This window comes from Meriones unguiculatus, chromosome 4 (genome assembly GCF_030254825.1).
Source record: "Meriones unguiculatus strain TT.TT164.6M chromosome 4, Bangor_MerUng_6.1, whole genome shotgun sequence".
NCBI lineage: Eukaryota > Metazoa > Chordata > Mammalia > Rodentia > Muridae > Meriones > Meriones unguiculatus.
The window spans coordinates 12,581,333-12,597,196 of NC_083352.1; the positions used below are offsets into that span (position 1 = coordinate 12,581,333).

The window sequence follows — 15,864 nt, forward strand, 5'->3', positions numbered from 1 at the left end:
GGCACCTTTGAAAATGAACCATTGGATACTATTTCTTGGACCATGTAGAACAGAGCTGGGTTAGGTGAGGACCCACAGGTTTAAGGTTTAAACCCAGCCTTTGATGTTGAGTGATCTTTGCAGACATATGTATAATCTGTGCATTTCTAGAGACCAGGGAGTAGGAAGTGATAGTTTGTAGTATTAGTTTAAATTCCCCTAATGATATATGTTGGTGGGAGTTTTTCATGTTACTTGTCAACTAAGAATTGAGCTTGTAATGCTGTCTGTGTTTATCTGTCTAATTCTCTTAAAGTAACAAATGTATTGAAGCCCATTTTTACTTAGCACTCCATTCTACACAGTTGTAGTTCTTTAAAGATCAGTTGAAATTTGAGTGGTTAGCAAATTAAATGTCCTCATTCTTTTCCTGCCCCATCTATGGCAGCTTACCACACCTGTGCTATTTAAATAGGTTAAATGGGAACATGTCATGATAAATGAAACACCAGCAAAAACTCATTGCACCTTAGTTGATCAAATGACTGTAACACACACACACACACACACACACACACAGTGCTCAAAACAGAATGCCACAGGTCGATGCATTCTTTTGTTTTAAGGAATAAAATAATTGTATGAAAGTGACCTGTTATTCCCAGAGGTGAAAATGCACCCATAAACCAGACATTATTTTACTAACAAAATTCAGGGAAGAATTACACAGATAACTTACACTAAATAAATATTGACAACACATGAGCCTGGCTTGTCACACACTGCAAGTGTACTAATTGATTTTATTTTTTACTTTTTCCAGTGAAATCTGTTTGTAGAAGACAAGTGGATGTAAGACAGAAAGCTCTTTAGAAACCGTTTGCAGTGGCCACTTTTGCAGAAAGTACTTGGTTTCTCCGATGATGCTTTGGTGGGTCCAGGGCTTAAATGTCTTTTGTCATGGCTCTGCTTTGGCAAGCCCCATGGTTTGGATGCAGATCATTCCTTTTTGCACAGCCTTTGAGGCTCTGATCCCCACTGCAAGTGTGAGCTTCCTGGGAAATGTGCTCCTGTGGGCTTTTAATTTCCCTTTGAAAGAGTACTGCCAGCTCCCAAGCAGTTTCTCTAGGACATTATTTAAATGGCTCTTTGGGAAAGAGTTTGAGGTGCAAACTGAGTGCAGAATTTGCCCTCCTGTTTTTCACTGGCAACTTGGCACTTGTCAGAAACACAAAGGAGAGTCCCTAACACCAAGCAAAGCTCCTTAGCTCTCCGTCATTAGCAAGTCAGTGGGGCAGACTCTTCTGGTGTTGATTGCCAGCTCCTGGTCCAGAGAGATGCAGCAGTCGTGATGGGCTAGCCATGGCAGGCTTCCTTCTAATCATTACACCTGCAATTTCTATTAGTTCTAAATCTGGAAGCAGAAAACTGAAAGAAAAAAAGAGCCTACTTTATAAAACTTTAACTGCAACTATAATCTCTTACTTTTTATTTTTCTGTTCTAATTTTTTCATAGATAGTTAGGAGAACCTGTAAAGGTTTCTAAAATCTCAAGTCTAAAATGCTTCTTGCTGGAGCCACATACACCCTTGTATAATAACTGAAGCAGACTGTTTCGTTAGATCATGGTGCACTGAGGCAGTGGGCTTCACAGGAGTCAGGTGGCCACAGCTGTCCCCCGCAGATGCAGCCGGGCACATGCTCACATATCATAGCCACTTGCTGCTCAAGAAACACTTTCAGAGAGCACACAGTATGTTCATTTCAGAGTGCATAGTTTGTTACTTACAAGTATCACACAGAGAGGTCCAGAGGAGCTTATGTCACACGACTGAATAAACACCTGTTACTTCACTCTAATCCTTGGGGAGGAGAGGCTGTTTCTTGAATCATTATACAAATATGTGTGTGCATACACAAACACCACCACCACCACCACCACCACACAAATACTGAGGACCACCCAGAAATACACAACACACACAAACACATGACATACTACATACAGATGGTCTTAACACACCACACACGAACATGCATTATGCTACAAAAATTCATCACGCCAAACACAAATACACACAGACATAATATAGTCATATATCTAATGTCCCTGTATATAACATATATATAGAAAGACACAGTATATCACAAAAATGAACATCATACCACACATGTAGTAGTAGTTTACATAATATATGTCACACACACACACACACTCACACACACACTCACACACACACACACACTCACACACACACACTCACACACACACTCACACACACACACTCACACACACTCACACACACACACTCACACACACACACACATAGACACACACAATATTGTCTTCATTTTCATATTTGTCCACTCCCTTCTGTCCTCGACTATCTAGGAAGCTGGTATAGGCAGTCTCTTCTGGGTGCTCAGATTTCAAGAATTCTTGCCCCAGAGATATGTTAACAAACAGCCCCACCAGTTCCTGCAGAATGGGTCAGAGGTCGTTTTCCAAATTGTCAGTGCAGTTAGTCACTAAACACAGTTGGTGAGAAGGTTATCAATGGTAATTGTGGCACTGTTCATGATATCTCCTGAACTTACAGAAAATTTCATTTAAAAATATGTGTACATATCTATGTGTGTGTTCTATAATATATGTTACACACACACACACACACACACACATATATATAAAGAAAGACAGAGACAGAGACCTAAAATCCTATGGAGTTATTCAAAATAAACCACATACCCCCATGTTTCATCACTGTTAAAAACAAAACCTGTTATCTCATGGCAGGAAAGTTTCCCCTAAGCACCTAATAACTCATTGAATGGTTAATCTGATTTCTTGGCTGTTGTTTACTCTGGAAACTCATAGAGGTTGTGCATACTAAGTACTAACTCAACATTAGCATTTATATTGCTTGCATCCTCACCCAAGTAAACATCAGCCTCCTGCTCATTCCTCTCCCCATACTGGGAACGCATAGTTCCAGAGACAACCAGGTTCCTTACCTAGCCAGCTGCCCAGGTGAAGAGAAGCCAGAAGGGCTAGTGAATTTAGACTCCACACAGCTGGAGGTGACACAACATTGAGGTGAAAACCCATCCTCAGAACTTTCCCAGCAGCCCACACTCACACAATCAAGATCAGCCTTGTAATAGATGTGCAAGCTGATGCAGAACTTAGAATCAAGGTATCCAAACACAGGCTGCAAAAGGAGCTCAGTGGAGCGCTTGCCTGGTGAAGCCCTAGGCTCAATCCCCACACGACAGAGAAAAACAGAATAAGGAAACCGCCTAGCACTCATAGCAGAAAGCACAATTTCAACTACTGAATGTTCAGCTTCTTAACATTCCTGAGTGGTTTGTGCTTGTGCCAGCTCTTCACTCCCACATCTAGAAAGGACTGCACACACAGGGTCCCCATAATTTGGTGATAAGCACAGCTATTTGCAAGAACATGGACAGGTCACAGCATCCCATGGACAATGACTACATTGAGTCTCACCTGAAAGGGGGCTAATGCTTTTTCTTTTTTTATTTCTTATTTCTGTTTTCACAGTTTGCCATTTAAGGTTTTTCAAGCTTTCTTCTTCTAACTACTCCCATCTAACTGCTCCCATCTTTATCACTGGCCATGGAGATGCTGCTTGTCCTCCATGATCCCAAAGTGAAATCCAGGTAGGGTAGGGGTGGTTCTTAAGAACAGGAAACTAAAGAAGCTGTGCTACAGACATGATGGTGAATTCAGCTACTGGCCCAACAGAAAACGTGGAGCAGTAATGAAAATGGGAGGCTTGGGTCAGCTTCCCAGATACTGCACCGGTCCTCAATCTCAGTTCACTCTTGACTCCCCTCCCACAATCAGCCTCCCTCCGACCCTGTCCTCCTTTCTTTGCTTGCCTAGGGCAACCCCTGGTTCTCTGGCATTAGTGTTCATCAAGACAAGGTAAGCTGAGTGATAGCTGTTAAAAAAATGTTGAAATGGATGGGCTGAAGGCTGAGGGAGTTTGCACTACACATAGGTGACACTACATCACAGATAAGAGCTGGCTAAGGAACACAGTGGAATGCTGAGTCCTGCTGAGCTTCTGCTTACCTGTTACTTTGGGATAGCCGAAGGATCACGAACAGGACCTGGTTTCACCTAAAGCAGAACGTGGTCTCTGATATGCCTGGTTTACTTACTGCCATAACCCCGGTTCCTGTAACTGACCTTTCTCTGTGTAGAATGCTGTGTATCAGGCTTACCATGTTTAAAGCTATGTGCTGCTGAGGCAACAGCTACTCCTCTTTAAGAATAATGCTTAGGCTTATGCTTGCCAACACTTCACTGCTCTCTCTCCTTATAGTCCTTTCTAATGTCTGGTTGTTAAGAATGCTATCCAGCTGGGCAGTGGTGGTGCACACCTTCAATCCCAGCACTTGGGAGGAAGAGGCAAATGGATCTCCATGAGTTCGAGACCAGCCTTGTCTACAGAGTGCATTCCAGGACAGCCAAAGCTACACACAGAGAAACCCTGTCATGAAAAACAAAAGAACAACAACAAAATATTCTATCTGTAACTGCTTTGTACAAAGTCAACACCCATTTATACTCAATTCTGATTATACTGCTTAACTTTCTTAATGAAAACTGTTCCTATGAGACTTGTTAGGTGCTTATACTTTATTGCATTAAAGCCTGCTGCACCTCCCTTTATTAGACTTTATGTTTTAGGAGAGAGCAGGGTGTGGCTGTTTCATCTGTCTTATTTACTGCTACAACCCTGGTACTGGTAACACTTTCTGGTATTCTGTAGCTGCTTACTAAATATTTATTGAAAGAATGAGCTTTTCTTGCATAACAAATATCAGTGCAGTCTCCCCAAAGCACACATTTTTGCACCTACCATCTTCCATGAAAAGCATAACATCTGTTCTTCATTTACATTGAAGTAAGTCTAAACAATCTTTTCTGGATATTTCAAATACTTGTGGCCTTGGAAGGGGAAAGATGTCATGGTAATTTTCAGTAAAACATTATGTTCGATTAGCATAAGAAGCTAAAGAAGAAAATAGTAGTTACATCACTTGAAAGGACTGGGTCCAACTGTGGGGATAGCTGTCAGTCAGAGTGATCAAAAAAGGAAGGGTACAGAAAGGTCCGTAGCCAGAAGGGTCCTCAGCAGGTGTGATGACTACATTTTAAATGTTGTCCTGGGACAGTAAACAGGACATTTAGTACCTGAAGACTAGTGAAGTCCCCAAACCAAACTGAGCATAGTCCATACCACACACCATTGTACTGAAACATGTTTAGCATAGGACACCACTCCACAGGGATTTATCCAAGGCAAGTGACAGGTTGCACTAATGGTCACCTTTCTTCTGAACAGGGAGAGATACCCACTGAGTCCCACTATTATACGTATCCATCTTGTTTGAAGGATTCCATGGATATCACAGAACTGAATCCCACCAGCCAAGAATAAACATAACACCAGGGTTCCATATAACAGAGCTCCATAGAGGACTTATCTACAGAAGCTGAGTGGAGTGGTGGTGAGAATTTGCAGCTAGCAGGAAGGGTCTCTAATGTCAAGCTCATGGTCCTAGATGTAAATTTAAACCACAGTTTTATGTGGGCCCTTGATGTAATGTTAACAAATTTTACATTACTTCAAAGCTATTCTAAACTCTACAGATTGCTTCTTATAATGACCAAGCATCTTTGCACAAAAGCCATGCACATTGAGAGTCTCACAGCAACTCCCCTGTCCTAGACATGTCCTGGAGGAGAGAGCATCAGCTATAAATCCATAGCTGTGTCAGGTCAAAGCCCAGTGAAGTCTGTCCCAACAGATGCATCGTGACCAGCAAGGGATGGAGAGAATCCTACTGTTGAAGGCTCAGGCTAAAGACTCGTGTCAGGTAGGCTGTAGCCCTCAAGGCTAGCTGTCTGTCAGAGCCTTCAGTGGTAAAATCGTTCATCCTCCTAGAGCTTTAACTCCCATCCTTTAGACAAAAGTCTGATGATATAACTTGTATGAGAAGTTGTAATAAGAATGGAAATATCTGCCTATATTTATTACTAAACCAGATATGAAGACTATTAAATAAAACAATCCTCAGTCTTACTTATTAAATAATCTCTGTGCCTTATCTATTTTTCTTTCTTCTATTTATCTTTATATTGAAAAATTGTGCAATTCTACTTTCACTCCAATCTCTTAATCTAGCTCACCATGTTTAATTTTATCCACTTTTCTGCCTGTATTTGCTTGCACTCTGTTCGGTTTTAATTTCTGTTAGTTTTTAAAAACCATCTCCCTATCTTCTGAATCTCCACACATACATTGCTCTCTTAGTTTTATCAACAGTCAATACTCCTATGAGGTGTTTCAATGCCAAGTTCAGACATTGTCTTGTTGACAGTCACATGTTGCCATTTCCAAATAAAAGGTCTTAATCTGCCATGCCAATCAGTTGCATTCTGATTTCACAGTGCTCACTGGCCTTGTACCTCTCTGCTCAGCCTTATCATTGCACACCCAAACCATGGGGTAACGGACAACAGAGGAGAATGTCCATATGCTTTCTCCACACTCAGTGTTCAGTAACTCTGAGATAATGAAGGCAGCTGCATACCAGAGCACTCTAGTTTCAAGTTGTCAATACGTCTGCAGAAAGCCATATGGATATTTGTGAATCGTTGAATGATAAATGCTTAAAACATAATCACTGTCAGTCTGACTCTAAACCTTGCTTCTGCAAGACGGGAGGCTCATAATCACCACACACCTACCAAAGATTAGCTGTCAAACTCAAGTAAAAATTATAGCACAGGAAAAGAAGGCAGGCCAGTTGGAAAATATGATTTTGGTCCTATCGCCTTTTGTGCTTATTGCGTCTTGTTGGGTCACTCTCAATCAGTGGCATCACTGTGACAGTTCTTGAAGGAATCCGCCAAGCAGAAAATCTATATATTTTAGTGTTTTTCAGCCCCGAGGTAGCAGCATTATCAACACCATCAGCTCACAAAACAAGCGCCAATCATTCGCTAGCCTCTGGTTGGAAACTGGGTCAAAACAGAAAATCGGCATCATCGGACGAATGCAGATTTTGTTTTGGGGACAAGCACTCGAACTGTACAATGATAATAGTTTCTGAAATATTGCCTTGAGTTTCAGAAACTAAAAGTCCTTATTAGCAATCCCCACGAATGCATGAAGAGAGGAGTGCATTCCTACAGCAACATCCGCTCTGTGCTGTAGAAACATTCCTATCACAAAGGGTGCCGCTGGTATCCCACCTCTGTGCCCAGTGTGGAGGGACTGTTGCAACACGCACGCTTTAACCACCAGACTTCTACAGACAGACTGGACTAACTTTAAAGCATAATACTGACAGAAAACAAAGTCTTTGGGCTGGGAACATAAACTTGTTGTATAAAGTGCCTGCCCATAAACATAAAGATCTGAGCTCGGACTCCAACATTCACACAATGAGCATTGACCCATGTCTGCCACTCCAGTGCTGGGCCAAGATGGAGAAAGACAGATCCCTGTGGCCAACCTGACTAGCCCAATCAGTGACATGGGGTTTTAATGAGAGTCCTTCTCTCAAAAGGACACCCAATGTTAACTGTAGCTTCTATATATGCATCCACTTGCATGCACCCACATGACTGTGTACATATGTCATATTATACGCATCCCACAATGCAATAGCAAAGAAAACCTGAGAACAAAACCAACACACACAAATCCATGTGTCTAGCATATGATTAAAACTATCATAAGAGTCCCACCTTGGAACACACTTTCAAAAATTCTTAGACAAGTCAGTCATTGCATAATAATTGTATATGGTGTAACACTTCAAATAAAATTATGCATTGCATATAAAGTATATTACATATTGCTTAAAGAAAGTCACGTATTTTAAGTATGGTAAAATCGTATTTGCTCAATGGACTATTTATATATATCAGTAGATGAATGACTGTAAATATTACTCTTATTTTTACACTGTTAGGTCACAGAGTCCATATTGAATTCATATTAAATTTTCATTATAATACTACATGTTCTTAACCTACAGTACCATGAAGAAGGCCACCTCATGCTGATTTAGAGGCAATTCTCCTGTGATAGGAAGTTTGGAATCATACAATATATATAAATATATGTCAATCCACTTGTATAGTGGTTCTGGCTCACAGTACAGTATTGGGGTACCTTTATCAAGAAAATGGGGGAAAAACCAGAAAGAATTAAGAAATAAGTGAATGAATGAATGAATCCTCAGCTAGAAAAGAAGTAGCAGGTCTCACAATAAAGCCGGGAAAGCTCCATCAAAATCTATTTCAAGTGGAATTGAAACATTTTTGTCACTTTGTTCGTGAGCCTGTAAAAAGCAGGCAGACTTGGCAAATGATGACTACAGAGATGAGAAACAGCACTGAGAGATGAGGGCTGGCGATACAGGCAGAGAGAAACAGACATTCTTAAAAGCCCATCACCAAGATCCACGAAATGCACACAGTTCTTCCAGGACAGAAGTAGCTCCTAAAATGACCTGCCTGCTGCTCTGCACAGCGACTGCAGATAATTACAGCACTGGAGGTAGAGAGGACAGCACGGAATCCAGCACGATGGTCCTAGTGTCAGACTGCTGCTGTCCAGCATGAGCAACAGAAGACAAAACTCTCTGTGTGGATGGAGTCCACCATCCAGAGAAGGCATGAGAACCACCAGCTCATTGGAAGGCCACGTGTCTTGCCCTCGAAAGGTCTGGATGATAGAAAATTAGCAACAAACTCGAGAAAGCAGAAACACCTCAGTGTCCTGTAAATACACATGAACATACTGACTACTTTTGCTAACTGGGGAGAGAAAGGAAGTGAGAATGCATGAGCATTTTAATTGCTCCTTTATTATATTCCATTTACACGGGTACATTTTGTGTGCCTACTCTCTGGGTTGACAAAGAAGAGCCCTCTCTCCTGTCTGGCTCTTCACATGAGAAACCAGTATATCGGGGCAACACATGCAGTGTGCACACCGCCCTTGTTCTGAGTCATGCTTGCGTACTTCCGCTGGGTTGTTTTTGCCTTCCTCAGAACACCCGGGGACTCTGCTCCGGACTCCAAAGAGGAATCGCTCTCTCTTATCATAGACCACAAGTCCGTCAGCAGGTATGGTCAATCAGTGACTCAACACGCCAGAATTTTGTTTCCCTGATACGAATATGAGCAAATGATGTTCTGTGATGAGGGGTGGGCAGGAAGGGCAGAGCCATGCACACACTTAGAAATATGGGGAGATTTAATAGAAATACTGTCCAAGAGCACCGTAGACCTGGGGGACATGACAGAGGGAGGGCAGGAGTGGCTGCAGCATTCCAATTTATAGGACTACCCGAAGCTCATTTTAAAGTTCAAGACTCAGCAAATTTATCACAGAGATGTAAAAACCTCCTCCTGTTCCTGAGATAACTCTTGTATATTATCAACTTACTTATTTTCATGCCCATAAAATTTTTACTGTAGTATTTAACAACGTTTCTTTAGGAAATTAGGAGGAACAAAGTGAAGCTCCTGTAAAACTTTCAGGCTCCTGGCATTAATTTTGCAGGTAGAATTGTGCAGCAAAAGGTGTGCAAGCAAAACTGCCAATGAGGGTGGAAATCACTGAGGGATAATGATAAACCACAGAGAAGACAGAAGCTTGGCAGGTAAGTGACTGACTGGTAACTTCATAACCTTGTGATTTAACTGTGTTATGTGGGTAATTGAACTGGCTATAGATTTTGTTTGTCCTTTGCTTGTTCAAAAATTAAATAAAAATTAAAAAAATAAAATAAACATTTTAAAGCTCTTTCCAGGCCCTGGCAGCATTGTATTCCCTCTCCAAAATTTGTGTCAGGGTGTGGGCGTGTCCCCAGTCTGTCTGGGGCCCGAAGAAATATTTGAGATCTAACTAGATTATATCTGCCCTCGTGTGCTTTGCTAGTACATTTGAGGGCCAGCAGTCATCGATAAACAGAATCCTTAGAATTCGGATTCTGAGACTCCAAGCTGCAGAGGCCGTTAGAATCACTACAGTAATTGGCGTGAATTTGATCGACAGCTCTTGCATCTCTCCATTCTTCCAATTCAATTACATCTGGCCTGAGTGCCAGATTTTCAGACAAGAATGGAATTTAGTCTCAGGCTATGTTCTAATTCTGAGGCTCCCATGGGCAGGTCCTTGTGGACTGTCCAGGGTTCTGAGAATTAGCAGAGTGGGGAGTCACCATTGGGCCGAGAACTCACAGGACTTTCTTCCTTCACCTCAGCTGTTGCAGTGCTGCCTAGGGAAACGGCATATGCAGTCCCCACCACTTGAAAATCAATCAGCCTCCAAATGCTTTCAAGTGTTTGGCGCAGTGGCTCTGGCTTGAAGTCTCACTATAGTCCGTCTCCAGCACAGGTCCTTGGGCACCTTGATCTGGGAATCCATTCTTTTTGTAAGTGAAATCTCAAGAGACAATGGAGTATGCATCAGGGTCTGAAAGGAAAGTTCTGGTACCTTCAAGTGCCTCCAACGGCAATTATATTCCTCTTGGAAAGGGCGCTCTGTATAACTTCTTACTAACTAGTACCCTGGACCCCCAAATGCCTCCTTCTCCCTGTACCTGGGCAGGAGCTGAGCATGGGTGAGGGGTAATTGGGTCTTCTCAGTGCACGTTGGTGAGTGGGCCTGGGAGACATGGAGTTTGAGCCACACTTTTGGCACAACTGGGAGTGGGCCTGTCAGTGACGACAGCTAATATCGGGCCTCTTTCTACACTGGGGGAGTCCCCCAGGTACCAGCTGACTGTCATTGGTTCTGATGGAGCACAGGAAGTAGGATAGTTGAGACTGTCTGCACAAACTGAGTTTCTACACAACAAATCAAAATTCGCTATAAGTGTAACTTAATATGACATAGCCAGGAGTGCCATTTCAAACTCATACAGAAATCTATTAACTCTTAAATTTCTTTTTTGGTTTCAAGAAAACTTGTTGTTGTTGTTTAAATCATATTGGGAACCTTAAATGTGTTTGTTTGTGAGAATTTCTATGTACAGATATTGAACTCATTGAAAATCAAACAGGAAAACGTTATACCAATCATTGATGCTAAAATCTTAATAACCCATTAATGCTATATAGTATTACTTTACATAAAAAGCCACAGCATGTACGTCACACATTGTATGTAATGTAGAGCTACATTACACAGTGCACACTGTATGCTACACAAGATCAGCATGATGAAGAGGAAGGGAATTGCAGAATATGCATGCAAGTCTTTGCTAAGCCCTCCTTTAGAATGAGTCTCCGTGATATTGAGGAGGTGTGCCATACCCCAGAAGAGATGATAAAATAATAGAAATACAAATAAATCAATGAAAAAGGGTGAGGAAAAGAGTGCTTCATTCTCAAGGGTTTTCTAATAATGATGGATTCAAGTGTTCTTACCATTAAAACAAATAGCCATAAGTACATGGAATGTATTAGAGTTTCCCAGACGCTCATTAGAGGCAAGGTCCAGCACGCTCTGCACAGGGTTTAAGAGCCCATCTTCTCCTCACTGGAGAGGCTGTGGTTGAAGGACTGTCCTAGTTTAAGGTCAGTCTGGGATACACAATGACTTTGTGGCAGCCTGAATTATATAGTGCGAGACCCTGACAAAACAAACAAACAGAAATCCCAAGAGAATGACTGAGTCAGTAGTTGGGCAAAAGTGCCTGCTGAGACTACTAACCAACCTGAGCTACATCTCAAGCCCACCTTAAGGTAAAAACAGGGACAGCCTCCAAGGCCTGTCTTTTGGCATCCGTATCAACCATTGCAAATGTGCGCCCGTACTCACAGATATCAAATGCAAGTGCACACACACACACACACACAGAGAGAGAGAGAGAGAGAGAGAGAGAGAGAGAGAGAGAGAGAGAAACTTAAAATAGAGAGAGGAAGAGAAGAGAAAGAGATTGCAGTTCTTACCTAGGGAGTGTATAGCACCCTCCACGTGGGTCCAGAGTGCCCAACTATCCAACTATCTTTTCTGCTCTTTACCTCTTGGTGCCACAGATGAAGATCAGACACTATGTTCGAGAGGAGAGGAGGAGAGGGCAGGCATAGTCCTGTTTCCCTGGGATCCTCTCCATAGCTGGATGGCTGGTTTACCTTGATCATTAAGGTCAAGTTTCTGTTGTGTATCTATGAGAGTAAATTATAATAAAACAGGAGCACTACCACCAGTGGGTGACACAGTTTACCATCAGGTTACTGGTGACTCACCACTCAGTATGAATCCAAGTAAACCTGTGTTTACTTGGGCTATAAGACTTTACCAAGTGGGTGGTTTCTCGGGTTCCTCGGACTGATATTTCAGAGAGTGCCTGTCTCTCTTTTCAAGCTTAAAGCCTGTTTCTGTGAAGCGGGCATGTGAGGGGACAGAGCTGCCTGTTCCTCAGAGGTGTGGCACTCACCCGTGTCAATATCACTGATTTGTAGGTAACATTCCTCGCACCAAAGATTGTTGACTATCTTTTGTGAATGTAAGTATCAGTGAAAAAAGGGGCCGACCCTGTCTCTAGTGAGACATGTTATAATACACAGCACCTTTTCAAAGCCCACAAATCTTTTCTTTTGCTTTTTCAGGAAAAAACGATGTTAGCTTTCTCCTTTATTTGTCTATTATTGGTAGGAAGAAGCTCTATGTATCAAAAAGTACACGGTGATGTTTTGATATTGGTATATGCTGTAAAGTATCTACTGCCATCTTGATAACAATATATCCATCTTGTCTGATTACCAGTTTTTTTTGGGGGGGTTGGGAGAGTGTAGGGATGAGGTGTGGGTTTGGGTAGGGGTGTGTGGGTGTGCATATATTGGCCTTGAGATCCATGTCCTTAGCAAATCTCGGGTATAATACACTGTTATTGACTGTTCTCACTATGTTGCATTTTAGGTCCTGAGAACTCACTGATCTTAAAACTGTAAGCTTGCTTACTCTGATTTGCATTTCCCTGGCTGACATTCACAGCCCCCACCTTGCCATTACTATGAGTCTATGTCTGTGTTATTTCACTTACGGTAATGATCTTGAGGACATTTGTTCTAACACATTTTAGGGTGTTGTAATTACAATTTAAGCCTCAATGTTTCTACATGTAGAATTGAGAAGAAAACACCTTTTCCAAATCTCTGTACAGGGAAAATGGAATCCATAGGAAAAGAGATAAGAAAGATATTAGATTCCCCAAAATATGGCAGTAAAGGGAGCCTCTGGAATTTCATGGAACCCAAGTTTTTGAAGAAATGTGTGAGTGTATGTAGGACTTTCAAGACCAGAATATTGACAATCTGGAACTTTGACACAGTCTTCTAGATATCTATGTCTATGAAAACAAATTCATGAGCCTGTAGAGACACCCATACTTTTAAACACAAATCTCTGGCACACAGCTTACTTTTAGTTAAAGATTTGTCCTCTGGCTGGAGGTCTGTAGTTCAAGTTCAGGAACTCTGACAACCAATTCTGTAGCATCTCAAGGCCAGCCCTTTGGACCAGATCCACTTTTGTTCACAGGAGATAACTCTGCACCCATGACACAAATACATGTCAAATATGACGCAGTCTTGGTACCCCAGGGTGAGGGAAGCTAAGCAACCAATTCCTGAATGAGATGCGCATCCTCTGATTTCAGAAGACATATTTACATGCTCATTATGTTTTGGTAAACCTGGAAGTAGGCCAACAACTAACTCCAAACACATCTATACCAATGGTGTGCCTGGCTTATCGGCATTCATTCATGGACTGGACCCAGGTAAAGACCTTGGGGCAAACATCCAGGTCTCTGAACTTTAATGTATATGTCCATGATGGTCAGGGCCCAGGTCTGAGAAAGTTGTATTTGGTTGCATTGAGGACCTCATTCAATGCCTACAGCTACGTGGTTTCTCAGGCCATTAGTCATGATGCCAAACATGACCCCTTAGCTCCTCTACAGTGTGTGATGAATATGTCGTCATTCCTGCACTTGTCTCTCTATAAAATGGAAGTGCCGGTGTTCAGAGCAAGGCTACTGGGAGCAGCCAGTGAGCTCTACTTCACCATGTCCAGAATGAAGGGTATAAACGTGAATAGAGCAATGCCCAAACAGTGATATCCACATCCAAATGGCTACACGGTCTGACATGACAAATGCAACTTTACAAGTGTGAACAAGTGATAGATTTTTCAGACAGAGAGCTAACCAAGGAAACACACATGATTTCTATGAATCAAAGCTAGGATACTTAGAAGGAAACCGGTTGGGAGCTAGTTAGAAATAATCCTCCATGTAGCAGGGATTTCTGGCAGGAGTGCGAGAGCTGAGAAGCAGAGGATGAGATGCAAAGTCTACCAACTGAAGAGTAGAATTTGGAGCAGTACCCAGCTGTCAGCTGCTGAGATATCTTCCTTGCTGGAGACCTCAACTGGAAATCCTAGTCAGAGGTCATGTAGATGAACAAACTATAACAGCATCCATTGTGAGCAGGAGGAAGCCTGTACCGACCACAACCATGTCTACCAGGATGGTCCCCTCCCAGAGACATAGGGGCTGAAGGACTGCTACCTACATCATGCTACCTTTGTCTTTAGGTACACACTAAGTAGGACAAGTACTGAACTCCAAAGAGCTAAGGATTAGTGAAAACACCTATACGCACATGGAAAGCACTAATTGGACTCTGGGATGTATATGTTTAGACAAAGGAGAGAGGTGTGTGTGTGTGTGTGTGTGTGTGTGTGTGTGTGTGTCTGCGTGTTAGGAGAGATCAAGGAGGCAGTTTAAAGAGAGAAAATATGAATGAACATTATCAACTTACATTGCATTTGTGTATAAAATCCTCAAAAGGTAATTTATTATTTTTTATTTTTTTATTTTTTTATTCTTAGTTACATTTTATTAACTCTGTATCCCAGCTGTATCCCGATCGATCCCTCATTCCCTCCCAAACCCTCCTTCCCTCCTTCATCTCTTCCCTGCCCCTTTCCAAGTCCACTGATTGGGGAGGACCTCCTCCCCTTTCATCTGACCCTGTTTTATCAAGTACCTGCAGGACTCCCTTAGGGGGTGGGGAGGTCAAAGAGCCTGCATTGAAATCCTGTCAGAAATAGTCCCTGTTCCCCTTACTATGGGAAACTAATTGGTTACTGAGCTACCATGGGCTTCATCCAAGCAGAGGCTCTAGGTTATATCGATACACGGTCCTTGGTGGAGTATTAGTCTCAGAAAAGACCCCTGCACTCTCTCCCCTTCTTTCATATGATTCCCTGCATTCTGCCAAAGGTTTGGTTATGAGTCTTAGTATCTACTTTGATACACTGCTAGGTAGAGTCTTTCAGGGGCCCTCTGCTGTAGGCTCCTGTCCTGCTACTTGTTTTCTCCTATGTCCAATTCACCTCCCATTTGTCTTTCTAAGTGAGGATTGATCATCTTACCCCGGGTCCTCTTTTTTGTTTATCTTCTTTAGGTGTATAGATTTCATTATGTTTATCATATCTTATAGGACTATATGAGTGAGTGTATACCATGTGTGTCTTTTTCCTGGGATACCTCACTCAGAATGATCTTTTCTAGATCCCACCATTTTCCTGCAAATTTCATGATTTCCTCATTTTTGATTGCTGACTAGTATTCCATTGTGTAAAAAAACCACAATTTCTGTATCCATTCCTCTGTTGAGGGACATCTGGGTTGTTTCCAGGTTCTGGCTATTACAAATAAAGCTGCTACAAACATGGTTGAGCAAATGTCCTTGTTGTGTACTTGAGCAAATTTTGGGTATATGCCTAGGAGTGGTATAGCTGGATC

General features: G+C 42.1%; 1 long non-coding RNA gene across 1 annotated transcript in view; it reads left to right on the top strand.

The window, feature by feature from the left end:
• The first annotated feature begins 9,088 nt into the window (after positions 1-9,088).
• LOC132653462 (uncharacterized) overlaps positions 9,089-15,864 on the top strand; it is a 51,743-nt gene continuing 44,967 nt past the window's right edge. The window contains exons 1-2 of the long non-coding RNA XR_009591199.1: positions 9,089-9,163; positions 9,603-9,702. This is a non-coding gene — a long non-coding RNA (uncharacterized LOC132653462). The remainder of the gene's footprint in view (positions 9,164-9,602; positions 9,703-15,864) is intronic.